This window comes from Nymphaea colorata, chromosome 8 (genome assembly GCF_008831285.2).
Source record: "Nymphaea colorata isolate Beijing-Zhang1983 chromosome 8, ASM883128v2, whole genome shotgun sequence".
Lineage (NCBI taxonomy): Eukaryota > Viridiplantae > Streptophyta > Magnoliopsida > Nymphaeales > Nymphaeaceae > Nymphaea > Nymphaea colorata.
In genome coordinates, this window is record NC_045145.1 from 9,999,468 (window position 1) to 10,014,511 (window position 15,044).

Genomic DNA, 15,044 nt, shown 5'->3' on the forward strand with positions numbered 1-15,044 from the left:
ATGAAATCCATGAGAAAGAGTGCTCGGCTGGAGAAAAAAGGGAAAAAACAAATAGAAAAAATGGGGAGAGAGCTCACGTAAGGAGTGTGTAGGCAAGGGGAGGTGCTGACAGAAAGGGGCAGACAGAAGAGAGAGCGAGGGAAGGAGGGTTCAGACAGAAATGGGGAAGAAGAGCAGTGAGGGGGAGAGGACGTGAGGGAAGAGAGAGAGCCGGTGGGAGAGTGAGGGTGAGTGAGAAGAGGGACCGTGCGGGAGGGAGCTAGCGGAAAGGGGAAAGAGTCGCGAGAGAGGAAGAGAAAACGTGCGGCAGAGAGGGCGCGGGAGCATGAGAGTGGTGGAGAAAAGAAAACAAAGCACGAGAGAGAGAACCCCCCCTGTAACAACAAGCGGGTGCTCACAAGGCCCAGAAAGACTCAGTCATAGGAACCAACCTACGCTCTGGTAAACGAAAACCACCTCGATCGGATCTACTAAACGAATCAGGCCACCTCTCTTTTTGAAAGAATTTACATGCCAGCCACCAGCTTTCCCAAAAAGGGGAGATTTGCTGCTTACTGCTTAGGGAAACATCCGGCCACCCACCCCATAAGTGGGTGGGTGGGTCAACCATCCCATTTGATTGATGTACGCCAATGGCTTGCTGCTCAATCACCTGGAGGAACAAAGACTAAGGGACACTCATTCGCATTGAGTACACCCTATACATGTATCATAAATCTTTACTGAGTGTGACACTAGATCTATTAATTTTTTTTGGAATGTCATAAATTTTCGGTCTGGTAGCTTTAGTAAATGATTACATATTTGGGCACCAAACAAATCGGTGATTAAAGCATAAAATCTATTTCTTATCTATTCATGAGATAGGCCCAAGATACTTTGATCTCTTATCTTTTATCAAACCCAAACACAAACGAGTTGGATGGAAAAAGAGAGGATGCATTGATTAGACGTCTCATCTCCAGGTATATAAGTTTTACGATATACCTTGTTAGGACCATATCACACTATCTATTGATTATTTAGTAACCCAAGAAATCCTCTCCGGCATGTGGTTCAAGTTTCATTGCAACCTCCTTTGACTTTCTGAATCAGAAACCCTTTCACCTTTTGATTCATTCACCAAAAACTTGTTTAGATCGAGGCGAGGGGGAGATTCCCTAAGAGGGACCCCTCACAAGCCGGGCTTCTAGAGATGAGGCTTTTGGTAAAGCGAACCAAAGTCAATTTTGGGCCACCAAACCCTACAACTGATGAGAAGGGGCCGGGGAAGCTCTCCACTACAGTTATGTAGTGCCTCCATCCCTCTTTCAAATGGTGGTGGGCCGGTGGCCAACGTGTTGTAGATTGACAAAGGCATTGTTGGACTGATCCTTTGGTGGAAAATGTTCCTTTTGACTCTTCCTGACTGATCTAGATGTCCTTTGAGACTCTACATCATTGCATCCATCTGTGCTATGAGCTACTTCTGTAAAAAAGTGAGAAGATAAAAACAGTACTGTGCCAACGTCCACAACCTATGTTCTTGTTGTTTGGCATGGATCGTTCTCAGTAGAGTGAAAAATAAGGAAAATCTTGCAGTGGTGCTCAGAAGTGGAGCATGGAAATTAGGTGGGAAACCTTCATCTCTTGTAGATGGTACCTTGGGATGCTACCAATGTTGAGAAAATTAGTGCAATTTCCCATCTAGATTTGATTGCCAAATCTACCTTCATTTTTCTAAAACTAAATGCTTCTATCATGTGAAATCACTTGATCATTGGGAGAAGAGTTGCTAGAAATTGATGCATTGACAAAAACAATGCTCCGCCTTGGTTTTGCACACATTAGAATATTGGTGCCCTTGAAGTTTGTCCTCATATCGACAATAGAGCTGGTGTAAGGAGGAGACAGGACCATCACACAAGAGGCCTTTACGAGGAGTGGCTCTATTTTTGCACACAGTGCAAATAAAGCTCTCATTACACAGAAAACTGCATAACTATGAGAAGACCGACTGGCGAGGAGACAAAATAGCCTAAACTAGCTTTTGGTTGGATGGACGTTAAAATTTTAAGATGACAGAGGAGGTCAAACCATAACGCATAGAGGAACACTCCACAATTTGTAGTTGGAAACAACAGGTTTGCTGCCCTGACACATGAACAAAACCATCATATGGGACACAATGATATGGAAACGTGGAAGGCCTTTCAGTAGGAAGATCTAGTGTAATAGATTCAACACACACCCATTCATCAACCATAGCTTCAAACTCCAACCTTAAAGTTATCCTTAAGCAATCTTTTGGCCAAACAATCATGATTGGCTCCCCTAGGTTTCGGCTTGTAGCAGGAATCATCTCAATTTGCACCATTCTTAGGGGCACACAAGAGACTATCAGATTTATTGGAAACTAATGTAGTCACCAATAAGAAGCTTGCACCTAACCCACCTACCTACTCCATAAAGGTGTTCCGCTTAGGAGTAGGTGGACCACGCCAGAAACCTCCTTGTGCAAAGATCAAACTGGATATTGAAACGTACCAAAAGGGATTCCAAGAGAACTAGAGAGAACCACTTCAGGAGGTAAGTAATTGTTGCTCCCGATAAAATGCACTATGAAGGGGAACCCAGGTGGGCTGCGTAGGTTGAATCCAGAAAAGTACCATATTAGTAGTTCAAGATGAGCTCGGGCAAAGCTGCATAGCGACTTTGCTAGCAAGAAATATGAAGGTATTGTAGGGGAGGTGGGATGGAGAACCCGGTTGGTAGTGGTACATCACTACTATAAGATACTTCAGTGGGAGAACCATTGGACCACAACTTTATTCAGATGGGATGTGGAAGACATTCAAATGACAAAGGATCAAGTAGATGCAATATTGGACCAATGGGAGGCATACGACCAAATGAAGGATACAAAGAGTGATGATTAGTCACTTAGGACTCTCCAACTAAGTTTTATTTTTTTTTTCATGAAGCTTCTTTCTTAGAATGTCAGAGGTTTAGAGAGGATTTTTGCCCAAGGTGACCTTTCTCTAATTTTGAATGAACATTCAGCAGATGCTTGTATTTTTGTTGACACATTACTTACTTTGAGAAGTTGGATGTCTAACATTGAAATCTAACAAAATGGGCGACGATGTCTAATAATGACTGGAGTGATGGAGTTGCCCATGTGGTTTTATGCTAGAAACCTTTATCTCCCCATGTTTAGACCACTCTCCATCAACAGTGTATGGATAGGGCTCATTGTCAAGATAGACAAACATGTCAATCTTTCATTCTATGTGAGATTTACTTAAACCCGGATCCTATGAGAAGATTTTATGAGTTAGACGACCTCTGTAGGTGGTTGATTATCTTGGATGCACCGATCTGTCTCATGGGATACTTTAATGCAATGAGGGAAGGTAGAGACAAAATAGGTAGTCAAATAGATGGAGTTGTGAAACTTCCAATCATTTCAATAACAATCTTGACCTTTCAGTGATTAAGGATGATATTAGGAGTTTCATGTGGTGCAATAATAGATTGGGCGAAGCGCGCATTCAATGCAGGTTTGTCTAGAGATATGGTGAAGCAACATTGACTTCACAATATGCAATTTTGTCGTCTCAAAGTTCTTTTGAGAATTACTTCCGACCACAACCTACTGCTTATGGATGCTAGAGATAAAAATTATAGTGGAAAGGGGTTGTTTAAATTCTACAACTATTGGACTACTCAAGATGAGTGTAGGCAGGTGGCTAAAATAGCTTAATAACAATCTATCTGAGATGTACAATGATAAAGCTGATCACTAAACTGGAAGCCACTAGATCACAAGTGACTAACTAAAATACACAATTTTTTAGGAACACCAACTTTAGAATCAATAATCTTAGGAGGGAACTGAAGGAGCTACAAGACAAATACCCTATGGGAGTTTCATATGATGAAAATCTTGAATTCAACCTTCAATCAAAACTTGAACAAACTCTAAATGAGGACTATCTTTTGTGGAAGCAAAAGTCTAGAATCACCTGCTTAACAAAAATATTAGGTTCTTTCAAATGCAATCTGACCATAGAAGGGAAAACAAAACCATCTCCACTCTCAAAGTAAATAGCACCACTTCTAGTAGCCATGGCTAGTTATGGACTAGGTTTTGGGTTTTATGAAGAATTCTATTAGACTGACCACTCAGATGGGGTGATATTAGGGGGGTGTATGGAGGGCTCAAAAGTGTCAATTGAGGAAAAACATTTTTTTGCATAGGTCTGTATCCACTGATGAAATTAGGAAAGTTGTTTTGATTCCTACATTGATAAGGCACCGAACCCGAATGAATTCACTATAGGTTCTTCAAAACCTACTGGGACCCAGTTGGCATGGATATGATAGAAGTAATTAGTGATTTTCTCAAGACGGGGTGACTAAGTAAAGAAGCTCAATAGAGCACATCTTGTTTTGATTCTCAAATTTGTGAGAGCAGAGAATATAAGTGACTTTCCGCCAATTGCATTGTGCAAGAGTGTCCTCAAATTTATTAGCAAATCGATGGTAATCTATAAGAGAGACATCATTAGCCACCTCTTTGGGGAAAAACAACAAGCTTTCCTTCCCTCATGTCTCATCCATGATCAAGTTTTTATTGCACATGAGCTAACTAACAATATGGAAAACCAAATGGTGTCTCAGTAATTATAAAGGTTGATCTCTCTAAGGCCTATGACAAAGTAAACTGGTTGTTCTCGAAGAATGCATTGGTTTGTCTAGGGTTCTTGTAGAGGTGGACTGACTGAGTCATGACTTGTGTTTCTACGATCACCTATGCAGTTGTTGTAAATGGAAGTGAAGGAAGTTTTTTGTATGACATAGAGGTCTGTGAAAGGGGGATCTAGTAGAGATGATTATAAGAAAGGTTAAGTTGGAAAAAAAGAGAGGACACATCCAATGCCCTTGGTTGAGAGGAATAAATAATATGTCACTTGTTCTCGCTCTTATGCTAATGATCTCATTATCTTTTGTTGAGCAAATCAGGGCAATGTTCAAAACATCATACCAATCCTTAGAGAGATTGAAGATAGAGCTTGTTAAATGATCAATAACAACAACTCCTGCATTACTCCATTCCATACTAGTGATGGTGTATTAACTGAATTGCAAATAATCTAGAATTGGGAAACCAAGCTTCTTCTGCTTATCTATCTTGGACTTTTACATTGCACTGGAAAGCAGACGAAAGACTTCTATAGTCCCCTTATGCATAAGGTAACCTTGATTGAATCTTAATGGTTGGAGACGGAAGTTCTTTTGTTATGTCGACCTCATCTAAGGGGGACTTACCAAATTTTTTACTGTTAGGAAAAAGCTTTCAAGCTTCCTAGCAAAACTATAGAGAAAATTAAAAGACTAATATGCAACTTTCTTTAGGGAGAAACAAAGGCAGAACGCCACTACCATTTATAAATTGGGAGTCCTTCTGCTTACCATATGCTGAAGGGGGTGTCAAAATAAAAAGTATAATAGGTGCAAATCGAACATTCATGATACAATGAGCTATAAATGCATGTACAGATAATACAACTTGGGCCACCTTAGTCTAAAGTAAAGATCTTACTAGAAATAGCCTTTGGACTATCAATTCCAATGGGATACAGTTGGCCACTCGGAAAGGAGTGTTGTAGGGCTGGAGGAAGTTAGTCATCTCATACATTGGAGGATAGGTGATGACAGGATAGCCCATTTTTGGAATGCTCAAGGGAGTTTGGGTATTATCAAATTTCTTCTTTCAAGGAAGGACTATAGCAGGATGGAGAACAATCTTCATCTTACTTACCAGCAGACTCTTTTAGTTTGCGACCAAGTGATGGAAAAAAACCAACTCCCCTAGACTCATCATTTGATTCAGTACACAAGTACCTAAGATGGAAAAGATGTCCTAACATGGAACTTGAAAACTACTATCACTCTTACCAGCCGAGAGATTTATGAGAAGATTATAATGAAGAGCCTTGAGAAAAGTTGAAGGAAGTATGTGTGGAAAAGCAGCATTCCTAGTACACAATTGGTTCCTATTCCCAGCAGTAGATAATCACCTTTTAACCATTAATTGCTTGAAATGGTTTGGTGTTTAGCTTTCCAACAAATGCACCTTCTATGAAAAGGAAGAGGAATTTTCAGTTACCTATTCACAAAGTATAGTTATACGAGTAAGTTATGGAAGTTTCTTAGCATTAAGTTTGACATGGCATCATGCAACCATCTTGATCTAAAAGGCAGAATTCTAAAGTAGATGTCCAATGCTTTTAGTTGAGGGTGGTTATCTAATTTGAAAAAATAAGACCCTCATTCATTTTGGGTAAGATATGAAAACTTAGAAATAAGATTAGACATGGAGACAACTGCCATAGCCCAATGCTTATGTCACATAATTTGGAAGGACCTACATTTGCTTGGTGAAGAAATAGCTAGATAGTTTGCACATAGGAAAGAAATCCAACTGTGGGTTGCTATGTCAATCATATACTACTATAGGTTCTCTCATGGTCCATATAGCAGCCCTTAGGAGCAAAACTGGTTTTAAATTAGCATTCTCAATCACAAAAAAAGATGGGTAAGTTGTTAAGTGTGGTCTCGTTCATAAGATAGTTGGGTATCATGTGGTTGAGCTACAACTTGTGGAAGATATCATTATGATAGTGCTCGACTTCTTAGGGACGATCTCTTCACTTCTTAGCTCCAGAGCATGGAGAGACCGCCTCAAATGTGATATCCGGAAGCTGCTGAATGCAATGTACAACAACCATATTCTACACTTATGATGCATTTTTTTTGTTAATTTTCAACTATAATCCTATTACTAATGTGGTAGCCCTTGTTCTTATATCATGCCCCTTCAATGCATCGCAGTTTTGGGATGCCCTTCATGATTGCTAGGGCACCATCCTACCGCATTTTTCTTTGTGCAAGCTTACTGTATGTCTTTTCAATTTTTTGTTAATAAATGATGGGGGCAATCCCCTGATAGGTTTGTCGTGGAGCATTGTGGGGCAAATACTATGCCATAATTTTAGGACATCTACCATGTGAATTGTAGCAAGGTGATTTTTTTGTAGCAAGTATTTTGTACTCTAAGTAAATTATATCGTATTGTATAGTATTTGAGAAGCTGCAAGTAGGTGGTTGAATGATAATTTGGTTGGAATTCAGTTCTTTATGTCAGTAATTTGGTTATTTGTTATTTTCTCATCTTCTTGAGAGATGAAAATATCAAGTGAAAAAAAATTTGAAAGCAAAATGGACTTCAAATATTTGTTCTCCACCCTTGTAGTTGTACAGAAGGGCATCATCTTTGTGCTACCCGTTTTTTATCAATTCCAGGAGCAACCTTATGTTTCTGTTCTGCATAGGCACCATCCACCCTCGCTGAATCATTTGGGGTGGTCTCTTCTAGCTCTTGGTTTTATTGCGGTTTTATTGGTAGTAGTCATTGTTTTCAATTAGATGGCAAGAAATCATCATAATCTCAATGATGAGTGACAATAGCTACTCTCCCTCCCAGTTTTATATCAACGCCAACCCTCTTCCCTCTTGTTAAGTACTTGTCACCCAAGGGGTATAGTGTATTTGGTTGGGTTGGTGGGTTAGTGAGAACCTGGTTGTTAGTTTCATTCCCATGGGCACTACTTTGAGCTGAAAAAGTGGCAAATACTATTATCAAATTGAAGGAAGTAACCATAAGTTTACCCAGGTGAGTGGCAAAAAGTGGTAGGCGTAACTCCTGAGTTGAAGGAAATAACCATCAGTTTACCCAGGTCCTAACCCAGCTCTAGACACTAGGGGCAGGGGAAAAGCATGGCTGAAGTGTGGGGTTCCCTCCTGCTCAAATGTTCAGTACTCGTTTTGCTTATAAAATTCGTCTGAATGGATGCCACTAACCCTTTTTACTCTGACAGTCACCTATGAGGGCTCTCCCTACCAAGCTTCAATGACCTGAGTCAGAACATTTTCTAGTTGGGATAGGAGAGGCAGCACCTCATTGGAAGTCTGAAATTCAGATTGTTAAAGGCTGAAGATTGTCCATGGAGAGAATGGCTACATCCGCCCTGATGTCTTTCATGATCCTCTCGATTATTATCCCCTAAGCTAATTATGAACGTCTGAGTTCTCTACTCCATGTTCTTTGTTCTTCTTCTTCCATTTTCTCATCTATTGATGTTGTTGCCTACCACTATTTTTTTTCTTCAATTTTCTTCTTTGTTTTTCATAATTAATTTTAACTTAGAGGGCAATTTACCTTTTAATCTAGTTTTTTTTGTTGGTTGGCAGTTGACTAAGATATAAATATAAAATATGAACGCCTATAAAAATTGGTCAACTACTTCTTGTTTTGCCAATGTTTGTTGAGTGGCTTTCTGTGAGTCTCTCTAAATAATTTTAACTTACATTGTAGCTTACTTTTCAACCTGACATTTGTCATTGGTAGGCTGTTGTTTGAGAATTAGATAGAGAAGTTGAGCTTCTTTTGATGTCCTTTAAAAGTTAGACATCTATTTGTTATTGCCTATTTGAAGAGCAGCTCTTTCGTAAACTTTGCTTATATTTTCTTTTTAAAGTACTTAGTCATGTTACAAAAAGAAGAATGAAGGCATCTATTTCTTATAAAGAAAAAATTCTCTCAGAATTTTAGAAGAAGTTCATCTAAACTGTAAATTATTAATCATGGTGAGTAAAGTTTGGGCATTCTAGAGGTTGTGTATGTATACATACCATTGCAATGCAACCAAGCATTTTTAGGAATGTCAATATACATGATTTGGATTGAATATCCAACTAAAAAACAATCAGATATGAAAAAAAAATTAATATCCAATTAAAAAATCAGATTGGATTCGGATTGAAGAAATAACATCTAATTAGATTCAGATTTGTATATACATAGATATCCAATCAAATTCGAATTCTGATTTGGATCAGGTTTGGTTTTAAATTGTAGAAACACGCAACGGAAGAAGAAACGAAGAAGCAACACAAGATATACGTGGAAAACCTCAGGAAGAGGTAAAAAACCACGGAGAAGCTCTAACCTAGGGGCAAAACCGCAACCCTAGGAGAGAGAGAGTCTATTATCACTTAATCAACTCATTACAATTCTTGATCAGAAAATAAGAGGAAGAGGAAACCCGCCTAGGGCACCGAGCCATCCTCGGTTCCCACGCCCATGGGTGCCGGGTCCATATCCGGACCCGGTTCCCTATTACGTGATATTCTAACACTCCTCCTCAAGCTTGGCATACATATCAAACATGCCAAGCTTGCTAACATTCTTTTCAAATTGTGATGTACATAAGGCTTTAGTTAGCACATCTGCAATTTGATCTTCACACTTCATATAAAGAAGAATCAACTCCTTTGAATCTATACGCTCCCGTATGAAGTGACGATCTATCTCCACATGTTTGGTTCTGTCATGCAGGACATGATTATTTGCCAGGTTAATTGCAGACTTATTGTCACAATACATCTTCATCTTCTCTTCCATTTCAATTCCAATATCTGCAAGAAGAATCTTCAGCCATAATAGCAACAGCCCTGTATTCAGCCTCAGCACTGAACCTAGAGCAAACTTCCGGCCTTTTACTTCTCCATACCACCAGGTTTCCTCCCAGAAAGATGCAGTACCTTGTGGTAGACCTTCTAGTATTTGTGCACCCTGCCCAATCGGCGTCAGAGTATCCTTCAATACTAAGTTTATCTTGTTGTGTATAAAGAAGTCTTTTACCTGAGTCATTCTTCAGATACCCCAACACTCTTTCTGCACTCTTCCAGTGACAATCAGTAGGAGCATGCATAAATTGACTCAACACATTTACAACATAAGTAATATCAGGGCGAGTAAGAGTAAGATAAATAAGCTTACCAACCAGCCTCTGATACCGTCCTCTTCCTTCCTCATCCAGGATGTTACCAATTTTGATACTTATCTTTGTACCGGACTCCATGGGAGTTAGAAAGGGCCTGCATCCCAGTTTACCTGTTTCTTTCAGAAGATCTAGAGTATACTTCCTTTGGCTTATAACAAGCCCTGTCTCTGATATAGCAATCTCTATTCCCAAAAAGTACCTTAATTTTCTCAGATCTTTAAGGTCAAATTTAGCAGCTAACCTCTCCTTCATCTTCCTTTTCTCTTCTTCGTCGTCACCTGTGACAATCATATCATCAACATATACAAAAAGAATCCTCACCAGGCCATTTCTCTGCTTAATGAATAAGGTATGATCACCATTTCTCTGTTTGTACCCATTAGTTTTCATTACCACCCTCAGTCTTTCAAACCATGCTCTGGGGGACTACTTCAGTCCATATAGGGCTTTCTTGAGATGACAACATTTTCCGCTTTGAGCATATCCAGGAGACATGCTCATATAGACCTCTTCCTCTAGATGGCCGTTCAAGAAGGTGTTCTTGACATCAAGCTGGTTCATGCCCCACTTCTTTTGTACTGCAAGTGCTAAGATGGCCCTCACAGTCTTCAGTTTTGCAACAGAAGCAAAGGTTTCAAGATAATCAATTCCATATTTTTGGCTGAACCCCTTTGCAACCAGGCGAGCTTTATACCGTTCCACAGTACCATCAGGTTTATACTTCACATTAAACACCCACTTAGAACCGACTAAGTGAGTCCCCTCGGGAATATTAACCACTTCCCACGTGTTGTTCTTTGCCAAGACATCCATCTCCTCTGTCATGGCCTGTAGCCATTTAAGATCCTCTCTAGCATCTTCCACACACCTGGGAATCACAGACATAGACAAAGAGGTAATGAAGCATTTGTATTCTTTACTGAGTTTTGCATATGAGACAGATCTTTGAATAGGGTGAGAAGTACATGACCTGGTCCCCTTGCGCAAGGCTATGGGAAGCTCTTCATTCATTGGACTTGGTTCATTCGGGGAACTCACAGGATTGAGATTGGTTACATCAACATTCTCAACCACATTTTTCTTCTTTCTGGTGTACACCTGGCCAAATAAATGATCACGGGCTGTGGGCTGATCATCCACAGGGCCCCCTTCCACATGACTGTTTCTATCATCTCAGACTGTATCTTCCACATTGTAACTAGCCTTGTAATCCAAGAAGTCCATAAACTGAATAAGCTGATTTGAAGAATACTCTTCCACACTGTTCCCTATGCACTCCCCCCGAAGAGGATTCACAGGAAAATACGCCTCATGTTCATGGAAGGTAACATCCCGGGAGACATAGATTTTGGAAGTAGTAGGATCAAGACATTTATATCCCTTCTGAGTTGAGGAATACCCCAAGAAGACAGCTTTGACAGACCGAGGGTCAAGTTTCTTGATGGTTGGACTATGGTTATGAACAAAGCAAATACACCCAAACACCCGATGAGTAAGAGGCCAGGGGTTATGAGTGGGTCTGAGCACAGAGTAAAGAGTACGACCATTCAACACACGAGTAGGTATACGGTTAATAAGGTGAGCACTGGTGAGAAGAGCATCACCCCATTATCGCTTAGGAACATGCCTGTGGAACATAATAGCACGGGTGACATATAATAAATGGTGATTTTTTTGTTCGGCCACGCCATTCTGTGGAGGAGTGTAGCTACTGGACGTCTCATGAACAATACCCTTACTCCTCAAGAAGTCATCCAGGGATTGGGAGACATACTCTCTAGCATTATCAGTGCGAAAAGTCTGAACAGACGTTTGAAATTGATTCTCAACAAATGCAACAAAATTTTTGACAATGACTGGGACTTCACTACGTTCTTTCAACAGGTACATGAACATACACCGAGAGTAGTCATCAATAAGAGTCATAAAGTAATGAAAACCACAACAGGTGGGTACTACCGAGGGACCCCAAATATCAGAGTGAACCAAAGCAAAAGGACGTGTGGTTTTATTGATAGAAATAGGGTACGAAGCCCTAACATGCTTAGCCAACTGACACACTTCACAAGTGAAGGAGTCCATGGAAACAGAAGTAAAAAGACTAGGGAACAACTTCTTAATCAACTGGAATGGGAGATGTCCAAGACGCTCGTGCCATCGCATTATGGTAGACCTGTCCTCCACGCCCGACAACTGTCCACTAGTGGCTGAAATGAGAGCAGAAGCAACCTGCATGGGCAGTCTGTAGAGACCATCAATAACCGAACCAATCCGAATCTTCTTCCCCATCACCAAGTCCTGTAGGGAACAATGATCAGCAGAAAAGATTAGATTGCAATTGAGTTCTTTTGTAATACTGCTGACAGATAACAAATTCACAGGGATATTGGGAACATGAAGAGCATTATGAAGACGATATTTATTTAACAAGGACAAACTCCCTTTTCCAGCCACAAATATGAAAGACCCATCAACCATAGACACACGTTGCTGCCCTGAAGACAATTTGTACTCTTGAAACATCTTAGGGTCCCCTGTCATATGATGCGTAGCTCTACTGTCAACAATCCAATCACCAAGTGAGGGATTACCTTGTTCGCTTGTGGCAACAAGAGCTTGGGCTAACTGAGCACCCTCAGACGTGGAGGCGTCCTCCTGAGTAGTAGAAAGCCGGCTGATATAAGCTTGTAGTTCATTAATTTGGTCAGAGGAAAGCTTTGGTTTTTCAATACTGGAAGAGCTACCATGACTAGAGTCAGGCACAGGAGGACCTCGCCGACCAGAAGGGGGACGACCACGGGTGAGCCTCTTCTCAGGATGAATCCCAACAGAAATCAACATAATGCCCCAACTTGTCACAATAACTACAACGCCGAACAGGACGCTGCTCAGTCCCTGGAGCACGGCTAACAAAGGCTGAGAGTGAAATCCCATGACTAGAGTCGACATGCATCACCTGACGGCGTTGTTCCTCTGATTCCACCCGAGCATACACCTCCTCAATCCCAGGAGTCTCGTCACAGTTGAGGATTTGACTCCTAATGGATTCAAATTCATCACGCAGACCTCCCAGGAAAATAAATGTCTGGTCCATCCACTCCTTCTGCCAATACAGGGTATGATCAGAACCACACTTCCAGTCATCATTCACATGATAATCCAGTTCCTCCCATTTAGACTTCAGGGCTGCATAAAAGGATGCCACAGACAAGTCGCCCTGTTTAAGGGAATAGATGCTGCGTTTGATCTAGTACGTACGCAAGACTCTCTTTTTATGGCCATACATCCTCGCAAGCACAGTCCACATGTCATATGAGGTTGACTTTCGCAAAATAAGGGGCTGAATATCAGCATAAACAGAACTAATAATCCACACCTTAACTTGACTATCCTCCAACGCCCAAGTCGCCTAGCTAGGATCGGTTTTACTAGGCGCGGGTTTCTCCCCAGTGATGTAGGGCAGACGACCACGACTTGTGATTCCAATTTCCAGCGCAGCAGACCAAGAGAGATAGTTGTCTTTGTTCAGCCGAATAGAGGTGACTTGAACAGGAACATTCTCGCTCTTGGCATTGCTGCCTGTGTAAAAGGCAACATCGATCTTGAGAGTCATCTCTACGGCCATCACGAACACCAAAGACAAACAATATCCAGCACCAGAAAACACAAGAGGGAGTGACGGCTCAAGAGCAGCAGCGACGGTGCACAGGAGACAGCGGCGGTGTAAGAGGCGACAAAGCAAAGGGCGACGACGGCTGCGAGCGACGACGGCATCGCAGGCGGCGGTGCAGGTAGCGGCGGAAACAAACCAGGGAGCGACGACGGCGGTGGTGGAAAAGACAACACCGGCGGCAGTGGCGGAAACGACGGCAACGACACAAGAACGGTGGAAACTCCACGATCACAGACTGAACCCCACACGTGCTGGCTCTGATACCATGTAGAAACATGCAACGGAAGAAGAAACGAAGAAGCAACACAAGATATACGTGGAAAACCTCAGGAAGAGGTAAAAAACCACGGAGAAGCTCTAACCTAGGGGCAAAACCGCAACCCTAGGAGAGAGAGTCTATTATCACTTAATCAACTCATTACAATTCTTGATCTAGAAAATAAGAGGGAGAGGAAACCCGCCTAGGGCACCGAGCCATCCTCGGTTCCCATGCCCATGGGTGCCGGGTCCATATCGGGACCCGGTTCCCTAGTACGTGATATTCTAACATAAATGAATATTATATATCCAGTGCTCTTACATTTAGAAAATTATCTAGATTCAGTTTGAAATTCAAATTGGATCAAATTTCAATTGCGAAATCGGATTTCAAATTCTATTTAGATATGATTTTTCTTCATTCGTATTCAAATCTGAGCATGTGAATATCCAAAAAGTGGATATGGTTAAGAATATATCTTACTCAAATTTGATCCATTGACATCCCTAAGCAGTTTGCACCAGCATCAACACCAACACCTGCATCTTTAGTACCCCATGCTTATGTGACATAGACCTCTCCCGGTCCCTAGTCTCTTCTAAAAATACAATGTCTTCGTTATGAGATCAAGGGGCCCTTCTTTTTTTAGTCGAGTGAAAATCAAAGCATTTTCTTTCTCAATGTGCCGCAATTTTTTTTATTTGAGAGCTTTATAGTTTCTTTGTATGATATGGCTTTTAATGTTTGCCATACTGTACAAGTGTTTGTGTAAAGTAATGTCTTCTTTCGGCTAGTGTTCAAGCTAGATAGTATTGGCATATTCATCCTATAAAGACCCTGGTGTGTGTGTGTGTGTATGAGAGAGAGAGAGAGAGAGAGAGAGAGGGGGGGGGAAAGAGAGAGAGAAATAGAGAGAGAGAGAGAGAGAGAGAGAGAGAGAGAGAGAGAGAGAGAGAGAGATTGAGATTGTAGTTCGTAGCTTATGGCCATCAATATGATATCTTTTCAACATGTGGAACTATATTGAAGCTGCATGTTTTCGAATTATGCTAAGATTCAAGTCAGATGTTGCTGGTGTTGATCCATGAAGAAAGATTTGTGTTGAAGAATGACAAACTAAGGTAATCAATGTACATATGGTTCCTAAAATCCTTGACTTCTTGATTTATTTACTTATTTATTTTTGTCCTTATGCTGCATAATGTCCACTAAGACAATT